Here is an 18,079-nt window from a genome sequence, read left to right as displayed (position 1 = left end):
TTTTCCAGTTGAGATTACCTACTCTGTCTACCCCTGCTGACTCAACCCCCATGCAGCATCTCGAGAGCTCCACCACGAGAATCTGGATAGTTGCAAGCGGCCATGGTTCATGTGACGGTCGATGTGCCCCTCTCCCTGTGCCTCTCCCCCGTCCTCACATAACTATTGACCATCCCCACCCCACACCAGTGTAACATTTTGTCTTCCCACGGCTACACTTCAACCCTCCCCCATCACCCCCACGCAGGTGAATGTCCATGCTCCCTACCTTTCTGAGGAGCCCATGCCCATTACAATAGACATGACCCCTCATCTGGCAGACCCCCAGAATCCATTTTTACACCCATAGCATCCCTGCAGTGCAGAAAGGGGCCATTCAGCCCATTGAGTCTGCACCAACCCTCCCAGAAAGCACCCCACCTAAGCCCACTCCCCATCGTAACCCGTAACCCAAGTAAACCTGCACATCCTTGGACACTAAGGGGCAATTTAGCATGGCCAATCCACCTAACCTGCACATCTTGGACTGTGGGAAGAAACCAGAGCGCCCGGAAGAAACTCAAACAGACACGGGGATAAAGTGCAAACTCCACACAGCCAGCAAAGGCTGGAATTGAACCTGGTTCCCTTGAGTTGTGAGACAGCAGTGCTAACCACTGTGCCATCATGCCATATCCCCTCCAACAATTCTCAGCGCCCCTCCATCCATTATTCCCACCCTACCTGCTCCCACTACCTCTTTAGCCCTCACTATCCCTTCTTGTCATCAATTCCCACAGTATGTCCCCCAGGACGCATCAGTTGACATCAAGGGACCCTTCCTCAGAACCCTTTTCCTTTCTTCTCTCCGATGCCCATTCACATCTGCACACCCTGCCTGCATGCAACATGCTCTTCACACCCTACCACTCCATACCACCTCACCCATTCCACAACCCTCATAGCATCCCTCCCTTGCTCGCTATCCCTCTCTCGCTATCCCCCCCTCTTTCTCTCTATCCCTCTGTCTCCCCAACCATTCCCTGCCTCCCATGTCCTCTCTCTAGGCCTCCACGCCCATCTGACCTCTTCATTCCCCTCTTCCTGTCTGAGTCATATGCTGCTGACTGCATGAATGATACAACAGGGGGGACAATTCCAGTCGGGCCTGCTTCTGCATCCTATTAACAGCCTCTGGTGGGAATGGTGACCTTCTATGATGGGGAGAGCACAAATTCCTCATTTCTGGTGTCATTATCAATGTGGCTACAGGAATTTATAATGTAAAAAATTAATAGGATGTGCACACAGTTGTAAGTTTAAAAAAAAACAGATTTTAGGTTTCTAACCATTCTGGTGGGTAAAGTGTTGTTAGATAGTAGGCCTGAGTCAGGACTGTAGCTGTACTGCTTTCTGATCAATATTATTATAGAGGGGGGGAGAAAGGAACGTTGGTCGCACCCCATGGAAAGTGTGCGTCTGTTGTGGATAAGGCAGAGGCTGGTTACAATACCTGCTTATGAAGAGGTTTTTCTTTAAAAATAATTTTTATTCAAGTTTTTTAATAACAATAACAAATTTTAACAAATTTTCTCCCCGCAATTTAAAACAAACAAGGCGTGCTTCCACACCAAAACAAGAACTCTCCCCCCAAAATAAATAATAACAAATAGCAATACAAGAAGGAAGAAAATAACATAACAAACCCACCGCCGCAAAAACAAACCCCCCAACCATCACTAAACCCCCCCCCCACCCCTTCCCCCTCCCCCCCCCCCCCCCCCCGGTTGCTGCTGAGACCGACCACCCTCTACCCCTTCACCAGGAAATCGAGAAAGGGCTGCCACCGCCGAAAGAACCCCTGTACCAACCCCCTCAGGGCAAACTTCATCCTCTCCAACTTAATGAACCCAGCCATGTCGTTGATCCAGGCCTCTGAACTCGGGGGCCACGTATCCCTCCACTGCGCCGGGCTACTAGAGATGCAAAGGCCAGAATGCCGGCCTCTCTCGCCTCCTGCACTCCCGGCTCCGAAGCTACCCCAAAGATCGCGAGCCCCCAGCCCGGCCTGACTCTGGACCCAACCACTTCCGACAAAATCCCCGCCACCCCCTTCCAAAACCCCTCCAGAGCCTGACAGGCCCAAAACATATGGGTGTGGTTTGCCGGGCCACCCGAACACCTCCTGCACCTGTCTTCCCCTCCGAAAAACCGGCTCATCCTTGCCCCCGTCATGTGAGCCCTATGCAGCACCTTCAGCTGAAAGGCTGAGCCGTGTGCAAGAGGAGGAAGAATTCACCCTCTCCAGGGCGTCCGACCACGTCCCATCCTCAATCTCTTCCCCTAGCTCTTCCTCCCATTTCGCTTTGAGCTCATCTACTGATGCCTCCTCCTCCTCCTGCATCAGCTGGTAAATAGCCGAGATCTTTCCTTCACCAACCCACGTCCCCGAAAGCACCCTATCTTGCACCCCCCTTGGCGGCAGCCGCGGAAACTCCTCCACCTGCTTCTTAACAAAGTCCCTGACCTGCATATACCTAAAAGCGTTCCCAGGGGGGAGGTTCCACTTCCCCACCAGCTCCTCCAGAGTCGCGAACTTCCCATCCACGAAGAGGTCCCCAAACTGCCTGATGCCTGCCCTGTGCCAACTCCCAAATCCCCCACCCGTTCTCCCTGGCGCAAAACGGTGATTGCCCCGTATCGGGGCCCAAACTGAGGCCTTCACTTCCCCCCTATGCCGCCTCCACTGTCCCCAGATTTTGAGGGACGCAACCACCACCGGACTCGTGGAGTACTTTGCCGGGGGGAGTGGAAGTGGGGCCATCACCAAAGCCTCCAGACTCGTACCCGCACAGGACGCCACCTCCAATCTCTTCCATGCGTCACCCTCCCCTTCCGTCACCCACCTGCGAATCATCACCACGTTCGCTGCCCAATAATATCCACACAGGTTGGGCAGCGCCAGGTCCCCTACCTCCCTTCTTCTCTCCAAAAATACCCTCCTTACTCTCGGGGCCTTCCGCGCCCATACGAACCCCAGAATCGACTTATTCACCCTTCTGAAAAAAGCCTTCGGGATCAATATGTGGAGGCACTGGAAAAGAAACAAAAACCTCGGGAGCACCGACTGGACCCTGCCCACCAACGAGAGCGGCAGCGCATCCCACCTCCTGAACTCCTCCATCTGCCCCACCAGCCTCGAAAAGTTAAGCCTATGCATAGCCCCCCAGGTCCTAGCCACGTGGACCCCAAGATACCTAAAGCTCCCCTCAGCCCTCCTCAACGGGAGTTCCCCTATCTCCCTCTCCTGACCCCCCGGGTGCAGGACAAACAGCTCACTTTTCCCCACATTGAGCTTATATCCCGAAAAGTCCCCAAACTCCTCAAGTATCTTCAGCACCTCTGGCATCCCCTCAGCCGGATCCGTAACATACAACAGCAGATCATCTGCATACAGCGACAACCGGTGCTCCCCCCCCCCCCCCCCCCCCCCCCCCCCGCACAATCCCCCTCCAACTCTTTGAGTCCCTCAGCACCATGGCCAGGGGCTCAATCGCTAACGCGAAGAGCAGGGGAGACAAGGGGCACCCCTGCCTCGTCCCCCTAGAAAGCCGAAAGTCCGCCGACCTCCTCCCATTCATCACCACACTTGCCACCGGGGAGCTGTACAGCAACCTCACCCAGCTAGTGAACCCCTCACCAAACCCAAACCTCCGCAACACCTCCCACAGGTAACTCCACTCCACCCTATCAAAAGCTTTCTCCGCATCCATGGACGCCACTATTTCTGACTCTCCAGCCGCCGGCGCCATCATCATGACATTAAGGAGCCTCCGCACGTTGGCATTCAGTTGTCTCCCCTTTACAAACCCCGTTTGATCCTCATGAATCACCGTCGGACCACATCCTCCACCCTGGACAGCACCTTTGCCAACAACTTGACATCTACGTTAAGGAGCGAGATCGGCCTGTCAGACCCACACTGAAGGGGGTCCTTGTCCCGCTTCAGGAGCAAAGAGATAATTACCCTGGACATCGTCGGGGGCAGAGCCCCCCCCCCCTCCCTCGCCTCATTCAGGGTCCTCACAAGCAGCGGGCCCAGCAAATCTGAAAATTTCTTGTAAAATTCCACCGGGAACCCGTCAGGCCCCGGCGCTTCCCTGTCTGCATACTTCCCAACGCCTCCACCAACTCCTCCAACTCAATTGGGGCCCCCAAACCCTCCACCCACTCGTCCCCTACTCTTGGGAACTCCAGCCTATCCAAAAAGCGGTCCATCCCACCTGCTTCCCTGGGGGGCACCGCCCGGTACAGCCCCTCATAAAAGGATCTAAACACCCCATTGATGTCCTTTCCACCCCGCACCAAGTTCCCTCCTCCATCCGTGGCTCCCCCAATTTCTCTAGCTGCCTCCCGCTTCTGGAGCTGGTGAGCCAACATCCGGCTTGCCTTCTCCCCGTACTCATATACCGCCCCCTGCGCCCTACTCCACTGCGCCTCCGCCTTCCGGGTGGTTAAAATGTCAAACTCCGCCTGGAGACTGTGCCGCTCCTTCAGAAGCCCCTCCTCCGGGGTGTCTGCATATCTCCTATCCACCCTGACCATCTCCTCCACCAGCCTCTCCCTCTCGACCCTCGCCCCCCCCTCTCCCTGTGCGCCTGAATAGATATCAGCTCCCCTCTAATTACTGCCTTTAGCGCTTCCCAAACCATCCCAACCAGCACCTCCCCGTTGTCATTGGTTTCCAGATACCCCTCTATACCCCTACGGATCCGCCCGCACACTTCCTCCTCTGCCAAAAGCCCCACATCCAACCTCCACAGCGGGCGTTGATCCTTCCCCTCCCCCAGCTCCAGGTCCACCAAATGCGGGGCATGATCAGAAATGGCTATCGCCGAATACTCTGCCCCCACTACTCTCGGGATCAGCGCCCTGTTAAGCACAAAAAAGTCAATCCGGGAGTACGCCTTATGAACATGGGAGAGAAAGGAGAACTCCCTACCCCCCGGCTCCAAAAACCTCCAAGGGTCCACCCCTCCCATCTGATCCATGAACCCCCTCAGCACCGGGGCCGCTGCCGGCCTCCTGCTCGTCCTCGACTTCGAGCGGTCCAGAGCCGGATCCAGCACCGTGTTAAAGCCCCCACCCAGAATCAATCCCCCTGTCTCCAGGTCCGGGATCAGGCCCAGCATACACCGCATGAAGCCTGTATCGTCCCAGTTGGGGGCATAAACATTAACCAAGACCACTCGCTCCCCCTGAAGTCTCCCACTCACCATCACATATCTACCTGCACTATCCCCCACCACTTTGGACGCGACAAACGACATGCTCTTACCCACCAAAAGTGCCATCCCACGGTTCTTTGCATCAAGCCCCGAGTGAAACACCTGTCCCACCCAACTCTTTCTTAGCCTCACCTGATTCATAACCCTGAGGTGCGTCTCCTGGAGCATAGCCACATCCGCTCCCAACCCCCTCAAGTGAGCCAAGACCCGGGATCGCTTCACCGGACCATTCAGCCCCCTCACGTTCCATGTGACCAACCGAACCCGAGGGGCCGGCCCCTTCCCTCTACGCCGATCAGCCATAGCCCTTCCTCAATCCACCACGTGCCCAGGGAACCCCCCAAGCCCGCTCCCCACGGTGGCAAGCACCCCTCCCAACCCCCCCACCCTTCACCATCCATTCCCTCACAGTCCCTGCAGCAACAACCCGGCACCCCCCCTCCTCCTCCCCCCTAAACCCCCCCCCACCCCCCCCCCCCCCCAAGCTAGGGCCCCCCCTAGCTGCGTTACCCCCAACATTATGCTTCCATGAGTCAGCTGACTTCTGCTGACCCCAGCTACTCCCGCCATAACCACGACCCCCCCCCCCCCCCCGATGCAACACAGCCACCAATCCCTCCCTACCAGCGCCGGCCCCGCCCTCAATTGCTCCGGCGCGGGAAGAAAGCCCGCGCTTCCAACCCGAGCCCCGCCCCTCGACCCAACACGCGGGAAAAAGACGGACACATGACCCATCGGGACCCCAAACTACTCCCCAACCCACCAGTGGAAAAAACAAAAAAAGCACCACAATAAATAACCAACAGCCCCAAAGAAACCCCGAAAGAACCCAAATAACCATAACAAAAATAGCGAAAACAGCAAAAACAAACAGGAAACAACCATCAGCAAACACAGCCAATAGAGGCGAAAGGATACCTAAGAGGGTAAAGCCTCCAAACAAAGTACATTTCCCCCAGCCCCCCAGTCCTCAGTCAGAATCCAAGTTCTCAGCCTGGACAAAAGCCCAGGCCTCCTCCGGAGAGTCAAAATAGAGCTGCCGGTCCTTGTACGTGATCCAGAGGCGAGCCGGCTGTAGAAGGCCAAACTTCACCCCCTTCCTGTGGAGCACTCCCTTCGCCCGATTGAAGCCAGCTCTTCTCCTCGCCACCTCCGCGCTCCAGTCCTGAAAAATCCGAATGTCCGTGTTCTCCCGCCTGCTGCTCCTCTCCTTCTTCGCCCACCTCAACACACACTTCCGGTCAACCAAGAGGTGGAAACGGACCAGCACCACCCTGGGAGGTTCGTTAGGCCTGGGCTTCCACTGCAGCACTCGATGGGCGTCTTCTAGCTCCAGGGGACCACGAAACGACCCCGCACCCATCAGCGAGTTTAACATTAGGACCACATAGGCCACCAAATCCAAACCTTCCAGCCCCTCCGAGAGGCCCAAAATCCGTAGATTCTTCCGGCGGGAGCAGTTCTCCATCTCCTCCATCCTCGCCTACCATTTCTTGTGCAGTGCCTCGTGCGACTCCACTTTCACTGCCAGGCCCAAAAGCTCATCCTCATTCTCCGAAGCCTTGTGCCACAGCTCCCAAATCTCCACGGCCTGGGCCGTCTGAGTCGCCACCAGCTTGTCCAGCGAGGCCTTAAACGGTTCCAAAATCTCGGCTTTGAGCTCCTTGAAGGAGCGCTGAAGCAGCTCCTGCTGCTCCCGCGCCCACTGCTGCCATGCTGCTGCTGCTTCCCCACCTGCCGCCATCTTGCTTTTTCTGCCTCTCGCCTTCCTCTGCTGTAAAGCTGACTTTTGGACCGCTCCACTGTGAGTCCAGTCCATCCACCAGCCGCTGGGCACACTGGCTGTGTTTCCCCCCCGGGGGAAAGTCGAAACAGCGCCGTTGCGGGAATTCCAAAAAAAACGGGAGCTGCCGAACGTGTGGCTTAGCTCCGCATTGCCGCCACCGGAAGTCATGAAGAGGTATTGAAGGACGGCCAGTACCCATGGCACCTCAGCCTGAATCAGCATTGAGAGGCAGGCAAATGAGTACAGTGAGGAAACTAAACTCTATTAGAGTTGACTTGATTTTTCAAAAAATAATTTAGAAACCTAAGTGAAAAATAAACTGAAGTTTAGAAATTCCAGTGGATGTTCTTGCAAAACCACAAGGGACATTGGAACTGCAGTAACCTAGTCGGTAATCTTGCGTGTACAATTACCCTATGCTCTTTCGCGTGTGCACTCCTATTCTGTGGGTAATCTATGCATGGTAAACGTAGTGACAAGGCCTAACATTACCTGCTTTCTCGTGCTCGCACTCCGACCTTAAAGTCTGCCAGGAATACTGGGGTTTCGGAATTGTGACAGACCGACGGTAATTATGGATGAATAGGTTGGGGGCGAGGGATGTACTTTTCGACGTGTACCTGAACTCCAGCTCAAACCCTGTCTCTCAGCAATCCTGTCCTGTGATTCAGAGATACATCCTGAGATCTAGATGTGTGTCTCAGTGTCAGTGTCAGATGTTGCCTGAGGACTGTAGTTTTCCCTGGTCTGCTCAAGACGTTTCCAGTATAAAGCAGTACATTGACAACCCATCTACCACCTTGAACATCCAATCCATCATTGGCACAATGTGTGCACTACAGCAACTTGCACGACTTCTTTGACAGCACCTCCCAAACCCACGACCTCCACCATCTAGGACAAAGCCAGCAGGTACATGTGAACATCATCACGTACAGCAGCCCTTGCTAGTTGCACACCGTTCCGACTTGGACATATATTGTCATTATTCCATCTTCATTGAATAAAAATCCTCAAACACCATGCCTAACAGCACCGTGGGAGCACTTGTACCCCACGGACAGCAACGGTTCAAGCTGAAGGTTCATCACCACCTTTCCTATGCCCGACAACTCGGGACAGGTAATAAACACTGGCCTTGCTAGTGACACTCATATCAAGGTCTTACAACTTGAAACAGTAGGCAAGGTACCTCCTCCACTCCCCAAACATTTCCTGTTTGTTTTAAATTCCGCCATTAATATGAATCAAAATTAAAATTTTGCGATGACTTGGCATTTCTGGCAAACCTCCTTATTTTGCCAAGTAACCCAATTCCCACTTTCGTCCCCTTGCTGTGAACAATGTAAACCGAAACAGTTTCCTTTCATAATTTGAGTCTGTTTCCTGGCTATAGGAGGAGCAGAAATGATGATCCCGACTCTGCTGGATTTCGAAATGGTTGATATCACTGGTGCAGTAATGAAGGAGGTTTCTGTTGCCCCAGTTTATTTGGAAGACGTTTACGCCATGTCGAATGATATCTTTCCTTTGACCGTTCGGATTGTAGACATCATGAACAAAGACAGTCACTTCGTCATGAGTCACGGACACTTGGAAGTTGGAAAGTGCCTCACCATTTTGAACAGGGCAGAAGTGAAGAACTACCTTGTCCCAGCAATCTCTCAGCATTCTGCAGAGCAACCTTTTCTTGTTCCTTACAGCTATCACGGTGCATTTCAGAGGACTCCCAGAGCATTCCAATCGGTTTATGACTTAGAACTTGCAAGGGAGAGAGATGGAGTGATTGAAGTCATTGCTACACGATGCTATGCTGCAGATATCAAAGGATTATCATCATTTACTGCCAGGGAAGGATGCCATGCAGTCAAGACCGTAAATATTTCTACATGTGTTGGGACGCAGCCGCAAGCCATGACCGTTCTGGCATGTGAGAAGATCGCCAGACGTGACATTGTCCTGCTCCCAATGTATGCGATAGGAACATTTTTGGAAGTTTTAAAGGACAGAGAGAAGTTCACCATCCAGGAACTCCTTGCCCACCACAACCCTCCATGTCATATAAAAGTGATTGCTGAGGACCAGTCTATTCCCGGCTATCTTCTATTTGGTATAAGTGGACTGAAGGTTGATGGTGAGGTTAACATGAAATATGTTGCTGCAAAATCCGCCCTTGCTTCAGCTGAACACTTTGAAATACCTGTAGAGCTTGTGAAAGTGAGGGTGGCGGTAATGAGCGAAGAATCACCTTCTGCTAGCAAGCAACCCTTGGGCCTGACGTCACCCAGAGCTGTTCAACGTTGATCAGCTGATGAATACGCGTTGCTTAAAGGCTGCGATATTCATCTTACACCACCTCCACTACCTCCCAAACCTGGGAGTACTGTTCAATTCTGGGGCCAAAGTCAAACCCCTCCAATTCCACCCAAAGTGACAAAGGAAAGTACCCTCACTGGGTCCTCCTCCTCTTCTTCATGATGAGGTATGTGCTTTAAGGACCCAAGGTGTTATATTAGGGATGTTCTTGGTAAGCTGCACCTTTGACAGTTTCATTTATAATTTGTGATAAATTTATTTAAAGTGCTTTGAGGACGTGAAAGCCAAGTGCTTTGAATTTTGTGGAAACTCCACTATCTATGCTCCGGTGTGTGGTGTTCTTTGTGTTGCTTATTTCAGGATGGTTGGTGTAGTGTTCACAAAGTCGACCAAATAGCTTGAACTTGAACAAAGCTATAAGTTTATCAACACTACTAATTTGATCTTCCCAGTACACCCGCAAGGGGGGGGGGGGGGGCAGCACTAAAGGGGCTGCCGTTCAAACAAGCCCGACACAAATTCCGCTACCTGGGGATCCAAATAGCCCATGACTGGAAAGGGATCCACAAATGGAACCTCACCAGCCTGACGGAGGAAGTTAAAAAGGACCTGCAAAGATGGAACACACTCCCGCTCTCCCTCGCGGGGAGAGTCCAGACGATCAAAATGAACGTACTGCCCAGGTTCCTCTTCCTGTTTAGATCCATTCCGATCTACATCCCCAAGACCTTTTTCAAAGCGCTGGACAAACTTATCATGGCGTTCGTATGGGGGGGGGGGGGGGGTAAAAATGCTAGGATCCCAAAGAAGGTCCAACAAAAAACAAAATCCAGGGGGGGGCTAGCCCTCCCGAATCTACAATTCTACCACTGGGGGCAACAGCCGAGCGAGTAAGGGGATGGATCCAGGAGCCAGAAGCCGAGTGGGTGCGTGCGGAGGAGGCCTCCTGCATGGGGACCTCCCTCCGGGCCCTCGCCACGGCAGCACTCCCATCCCCACCCAGAAAACACTCCAGCAGCCCATTGGTGACAGCCACCCTCCAATCCTGGAACCAACTGCGGCAGCAATTTGGCCTGACCAAAATGTCGGACAAGGCTCCCATCTGCAACAACCATAGGTTCACACCAGCACTGACTGACGCCACCTTCAAAAGGTGGAGGCAGGACGGGGGGACACTGACAGTCAGGGACCTATACACGGACGAAAGGATCGCAACACTGGGCGAACTGACAGAGAAATTTCAGCTAGCCAGGGGGAACGAGCTACGGTACCTGCAGCTCAAAAACTTCCTACGAAAGGAGACAAGGACGTACCCACAACCGCCACGACAGACACTACTGGAAGACCTACTGGACGCAAGTATCCTAGAGAAAGGGAACTGTAGCGACATGTATGACCGACTGGTAGAAAGGGACGACACCGTACTGGACGCAACAAGAAGGAAATGGGAGGACGACCTGGGGATGGAGATAGGGTGGGGACTCTGGAGCGAAGCACTGCATAGGGTCAACTCCACCTCCACATGCGCAAGGCTCAGCCTGACGCAACTAAAAGTGGTACATAGAGCCCACTTAACGAGAAACCGTATGAGTAGATTCTTCTCGGAGGTGGAGGACAGATGTGAACGGTGCCAAAGAGGCCCGGCCAACAACGACCACATGTTCTGGTCCACATCCACAGACTTGTGGATTACTGGACAGCCTTCTTCGAGGCTATGTCCAAAGTGGTGGGGGTGAGGGTGGAGCCATGCCCGATAGTGGCGGTCTTCGGGGTTTCAGACCAGCCAGATCTATTCCTGGGGAGGAGGGCGGACGCCCTTGCCTTTGCCTCCCTGATCGCCCGCTGTAGAATCCTGTTTGGCTGGCGGTCAGCAGCACCGCCCAGAGCTGCAGACAGGCTGTCCGACCTCTCGGAATCTCTCCAAATGGAGAAAATCAAATTCGCCATCCGAGGGTCAGACGACGGCTTCCATAGAACGTGGCGGCCATTCATGCAATTGTTCCGGGACCTGTTTGTGGCCAACGTACAAGAGGAAGAATAGTCGGGTGGCCAAGAATCAGGGGAAAATGGACGGGAACCGGGGGAAGGTAGCCGGGGGGGGGGGGGGGGGGGGGGGGGTGGTGGTTACGGGTTCGTTATGGGGGTTTGATGGCAAGCTAAGGCCCAAAACCAAACTATAAATAAATTCCTATAAACATGTGCCTCGGCCATATTGGGGAATGTAAAATATGTATGCCGGCTAAAGGGGGCGGCCACAATTGTTGTTATGAAGATGCTTACCTGTAAATATACATGTTAAATTTTTGTGTTTTCTTTTTTACTCTCTAATAATTTGTAATTTGTCATATATAAAATATGAAAACTCAATAAAAAACATTTATAAAAAAAAACACTACTAATTTGGATTCGCCGCGTACTCCTAAAGAATACGCAGTTGATTATTAACATTTAAACTGCATTCATCTAAACTCATCTTTATACTGATATAAACTATGATTTGCTCTTACTCACCCTATCTGTACTTCTGACTCGCTCTAGCTAAATCCTGCACACACACCTTCCACCAAGGCTTAGCATCACTGCCTTATATAGTTGTAACTATGGCTCCCTCTAGTGGCTATTCTAGACACTTCATTAACCCTTGCAGTTCTTACAGTTATGATAATCCCACACAGTGGAAACTCAATTGGTCAATAATGTTCTGGGGACAACTGAAAATCCCAACTGTTGTTCTCCTGTAAATTGAGACCGTGAGCATGAGAAATGCAGTGGTCACAATGCTGTGAGGTTGATTTATTTCAAACAGGAAGCGATTTGTGCTGGCAGGATGTGCAATGAGGCAGTGTCTTGTTTTAATCCATTAAAATGCTGATGGAGAACAACAACAACTTATATTTATAGGGCACCTTCAGCAAAATGAAACATCCCAAGGTGCTTCACGGACACCTTGTAAAACTGAATTTGACACCCAGCCACATAAGGAAATGTTCGGTCAGGTGACCAAAACCTTGGCCAACGTGGTAGCTTTTAAGGAGTGTCTTTAGATAAAGTGAGGTATGGAGGCAGAAGTTTAGGGAGGAAGTCCCAGAGTTTGGGGCCTTAGCCAACTGCAGCCAAGGCCACCCATGGAGCAATTAAATTTGAGGATGCACAACTGATGGGACGTGGATGTCACTGGCAAGGCCTGCATTTGTTGCCCATCCCTAACTGCCCTGAACTGAGTGACTTACTGGGTCATTTCAGAGGAGTAAGGGAATTAAAAATGATTCAAAAGTTTGTGTTGTATGAATTTAATATCAGTGTTCGTATTTGCAGATAGTTGAGGTCAAGATTTATGAGACTGGGCTGCAGGAAGGCAATCAGATGCTTACGGTTCATATGGTAACAATAAGGGTTGTGGGTTTGTTGAGCTATTGGGAATTGGAGTGATGGATCAGCTGAAGAGTTCTTAGATTATTTGGTGTCCAAGAGCTCTGGCAGCTCGAGGCCCTGGTAGTTGATGCTGACCTTGCTTTGCCTCCTCCTCCCCCTCCTCCACTTCTTACTGCCCAGGTTAGGGCTGGCCCTTCAATACAGCAAAGCTATGCAACGTTGTGTCATGAAAGTGGAAACATGATCAGGGGTGGACTGCAAGGATCCTCCCGAGTGATCCAGGCCACACAACTGTAGCTTCAGTGTGCTGACTGTCTGCTCAATGATATTCCTGGTGTCAGCATAGCTGTCATTGGAGGCGTGCACTGCATCTGTACCTGCAAGATTCAAGAGGCTCCTTACAGGGGGAGATCAGCCTTACTGTGAAGTAGCCAGCCTGTAACCTAGTTGGCTGATTGGAATAAAGACGGCAGAGAGGATGAATTCAGGCACAGAACTCCATAACATTCCATCTCTGATTTCAAAGAAGATGCATATTAAGGAAGTGGTACCCCTTTCCAGTGAGTCTGTTTGCTAATGGAGATCATGCAGGGCAATGTGCATGCAGTCCATGGCACCTTGGGGAAGGGTGAAGTTCAGGCAAGGCTGAATTCCCTTTCTTACCTTCATTCGCTCCGTCCAAGTGAAATGTTATTTCTGAGGCAGAGAACCTTAGTCACTCTCTGATACAGTGACACACAACAAGCAGAGAGGTCACCACCTCAACACTCCCTCCTGATTAACCCATCCAAGTGAAAAGAATAAATGTTAAGGGGCACCGTGATCTTGTCAACCGCAAGTATTGCTGTCCAAGGTTCTGGCCTTGGGTAACTGTCGGTGTGGAGTTTGTACATTCTCCCCGTGTGTGCGTGGGTTTCCTTCGGGTGCTCCAGTTTCGTCCCACAGTCCAAAGAAGTGCAGGTTAGGTGATTTGGCCATGCTAAATTGCCCCTTAGTGTCCCGAGATGTTCAAGTTAGGTTATTGGTTTACGGGATTGCAGGTATAGGATGGAGTGAATTGGTGCGGACTCGATGGGCTGAATGGCCTCCTTCTGCACCGTCGGGATTTTATGTCCTAATTTGAGGTTCGAGCTGCAGCTGTTGACAGGATAGACGTCTTGGTGAAGTGAAAACACCTGACACACAGCTTCTTAGTGAAGCTAGGGTAGGAGAGATGCTCCGTTAAGGCCTACTGTAGTTGGTAAGATCACGGTGCCTTTAACTTGCCCTTCACCACCCCACCCTTTTCATTGTTCTACTTCCAGTCTGAAAGGCAGATCTACCACACCACCCATAGCCAGATAAGTGCTTTTCAGAGAAAACACATCCAGCACCAGCACAAGGTTGATACTAGATGGCAGTATTGACTTGTGCAACACAGAAAGTATCAAAACAAATGTCCGGAAGGTAACCAGCAGCTGAGAGGCCAAACCAGCAACTAGCCCTTTAAATAGCATTGTTGCCTGGACCTTCCTGATTGTTAACACCAGGCGTTATAGCCGTGGAGCTTTACAGCATAAAAACAGTCCCTTCAGTCCATCTTGTCTGTGCCGGCCACCAGCACCTATATATTTGAATCCCATTTTCCAGCATTTGGTCCGTAGCCCTGTATGCTATTGTGTTTCGAGTGCTCATCTAACTGCTTCTAATGGGCAAGTTCATCACTGGTGCGAGAGAACAGTAATTTCAGGGCATTACAAAATACCTAGATCAAGGTCAGCAGTAGCAGAATGGTCATACAGCTTCAAGTTGCCTTTTTATCATTTATTTGTGTTGGCTGTGACTAATATTGCTTCTGAATAGCATCATTTCTCTGTGTACAACATGTGCCTTTGTGGCTGGTTGCTGAAGGTCAAACCATGGCACTCATTAAGGCCCTGCTGAGAAAGGATTTTCGGAGTGAATTGCAATAATTCACTTTGCAGCTGATGATACAGAACCTGGATCGCAGGAACCGACTGCCCCAGAACAACTGTGTCTGCGTGGGTTTCCTCCGGGTAGTCCGGTTTCCTTCCACAAGTCCCGAAAGACGTGCTTGTTAGGTGAATTGGACATTCTGATTTCTCCCTCTGTGTATCCGAACAGGTGCCGGAGTGTGGCAACTAGGGGGTTTTCACAGTAACCTCATTGCAGTGTTGATGTAAGCCTACTTGTGACAATAATAACGATTATTATTATTATTAGTATTATTAAAATAAATGCATCAACACATTAAGTATCTCAGCATTAGTGTTCATGAACTGATTTATTAAAGGGATGGCATTAGGAGTCTGGAATATTATAGTAATTGTCAGCGATCCAAAGATTAATGGTCCACTCAGAGAAGATTCACAATGCGAACGTTTTTAAAACACTGGATCTCCTGGCACCAAACTGGAAGAGGAAATCAGCACCAACCCCGTCCAGCGATGTATACACAGATTCTCCCCGACGCTGGCATCATTGTTGTGTGTCCGTTGTCTGCTGAATTCTCACCACACACTTGCTGCCTTCCACTCACCACCCTGCTCATAGCCCCTCTCTGTCTCCTGTTCACTTGCCACTTCACCTCTCCACTTCTCTCACCACCCTGCTTGCCACGCCACTCGCCACCCCGCCCGCCACCTCATTGACTGCCCTGCTCCTTCGCTGATGATTGTTCACCTGCCTCCCCTCCCCTCCATCCCAGCCTGTCCCACTCCTGACCCCTCCCTCCGTCTCACTCTCTCACCACCTTACAAGCCACAAGTGAGGTAGTAAAGGCTCAGGAGAGGAACGTCGAGTGAGGTGGCCAAGGGCTGGGAGTAGGGTAGAAAGAGGGTAGACATGAGGGGCCGTGATGGGTTGGGAGTGAGGCAGTGTGAGGGACACCGATCGAGGTGGTGAGTGGGAGAGGCGAGGAGTAGTGATGGGGATGGGTGTGGAGTGGACAGCAAGGGAATCAGCAAGCATTGCAGCTAGTGTGGAGGCATAGATTTGAGGAGTGGGGCAGCGTTCTAGAAGAGAGTCAAAACCGTGTCCCAAATCTTCTGATACCCCGACAGTCGGAGGCTAGAAGTGCCCTGAAGATTTGTTGTGGGATCCTGCGGAAGTCACAGGGCGCGATTCTCCCCAAAGGCGGCGGGTCATGAAGGCTGCCACGAAAACGGCCGTGTTTCACGGCAGCCTCCGAGCCCCCGCCCGGGACCCGATTCTGCTCCCCGGTCGGGGCTAGCATCACACGGCCGTGAACTCCGGCATCGCGGGCTTAACGAATTTCGCTAAGCACGCGCGCCAAAGTTAGCGACGGCTGACACGTATGATGACGTCAGCCGCGCATGCGCGGATTGGACGACTCCAACCCGCGCATGCGCGGATGACGTCATCACGCATATGCGTGAAACCCGCGCATGCGCGGGCCGTTATGCCCCTCAGAAGCCCCGCGGACGGATCCATCAAGGCGGCAGAGTAAGAAAGAGTGCGCGGGGTAAGTACCCGCTGCGGCCGTGCCAATCGGTGCCATGGTTCCCCAGAACGGCACTTTACGGCCGTTTTTACGAACTGTGAGAGCAGGTGTGTTTTTAGTTCGTAAAAACGGCCGTAAAGGCCTTGGAAATTGGCCCAATGGCCAGGGGAGAATCGCTGCTCGCCGTAAAAAAACGGCGAGCAGCGATTCGTGTCGGGGGGCGGCCGTGGGGGGGGGGGGGGGGGGGAGAATAGCAGGAGGGCGTCAGACCAGCGTGGCCGTAAAAATTTGCGCCGCCCGCTATTCTCCGACGCGTCGTGAGTCCGGAGAATCGCGCCCACAATACATGGACTCTGGGAATTTCCTGTGAAGTTCCCTTCATCCCAGGGAACCTCTGAAAAAAGTCTTCAACACTGTTAGAGTCGGAGACTTCGGACAGTTCTGACTTTCTTACTTGGATAGCGAACCAGCAAGACAGAAAGAAACCTAGTCTAACACTTGGGAAACTGTACATCTGTCTCCCAAATTACTCACACTGATTCCCTGGACCTCCCGCGCCTTCCCAACCCAATTTGACTAGCCCCCTCCACAACGACTCCCATCTGAGCCAACCTGACCAGCCCCCCACCCGGTCAATCACTCCCAACCTGACCCACCTATCCACTGACACACCTGCCACCTGACCGCTTACCCACCCTACCCCCTTACCTTCTCTCTGTACTTTTTCAAAGAAGTTTTGGGACATGAAATCTAAAATTTGAAAATAGTTAGCATTTAGTGTATTAATGAGACCAAACGTGAAGGCAACTTTCAAACTGGGTGATGCAGAGAGCAGAACAATGCTACAACTTCACCTGAATAATTCATGTGCACTGAAAATTCTGGGAAACGTACAAAAAGTGGACTGAAAGATTTGTGTTTTTTCACATACAAACAACTTGCAGAAGAAATATAACAGCAAAGTTTTGGGATAAGCCATTAACCGCTATTAACACCTACACTGGGCCAAAGCTTTCGTCTTTAATTCTATCATTGCCACTCCTACTTCTGCCCTCCAATGCCCCTGGCCTTCTATACACTACTGTCATAGTATCCAGTCATGTAGATAATGCGATGCAGACAGGCAGTGATTGACACACAGGATGACCAATGAACACACAACACAGAACAACCAATCACCAGACAAGACACCACCACTATAAAGCCCACAGGGCATTAAGACTCCCGCTCTTTTCGGGACCCAGACACTGAGACAGTCAGAGTGCACAAGTTAGTGGGCACTACTGCCATGTGGTAGCTAGTAAGTCTGGTTGAGCCAGTAAGAGGTCATCAGTAGGATTAGTAGAGTGTCAACCCACAGCTGAACATGTACAGCAGTTCATAGTTAAATAAAACAGTGTTGGATCATCTCCAGTGTCAGACATTTGTTTCTAGCTTCCCTGCATCCAGTTGCAGTCAACGTCAAACCAACCTGCCTAACACATCAACTACGATTTCATTAAAGGGCTTGATGCCGTATCTTCGAGCAACGTCTGATGTTTCTTCGCCACTCCCCCCCCCCCCCCCCCCCCCCCCCCCACCCCACCGCTGTGACGTCATGTTGGAGAGAAACAATACTGGTTTCCAAAGACGGAAATCAGTGGCGATGACCACACCAAGAATGCAGAGGTACGTATAGCCCCCGGGTGGTGGGGGACATGGCTGGTGAATACATGGCACTGCCCCGGCATTGGCAGGTTTGACAATGCTAGGGAGTCGTGTTAATTTGTCAGTTCCAAGAACGGGACCAGGGTCGGGACCTGTAAGGTGCCCCATGGGGGGGGGGTTTCACATTATTTGTGTGGGGGGGGGGGGGGTTGTGCCTGCATTACGGGA

The sequence above is a fragment of the Scyliorhinus canicula genome, chromosome 10 (genome assembly GCF_902713615.1).
Source record: "Scyliorhinus canicula chromosome 10, sScyCan1.1, whole genome shotgun sequence".
NCBI lineage: Eukaryota > Metazoa > Chordata > Chondrichthyes > Carcharhiniformes > Scyliorhinidae > Scyliorhinus > Scyliorhinus canicula.
The sequence above is the reverse complement of the archived record's forward strand: the minus strand, read 5'-3'. Positions refer to the sequence as shown.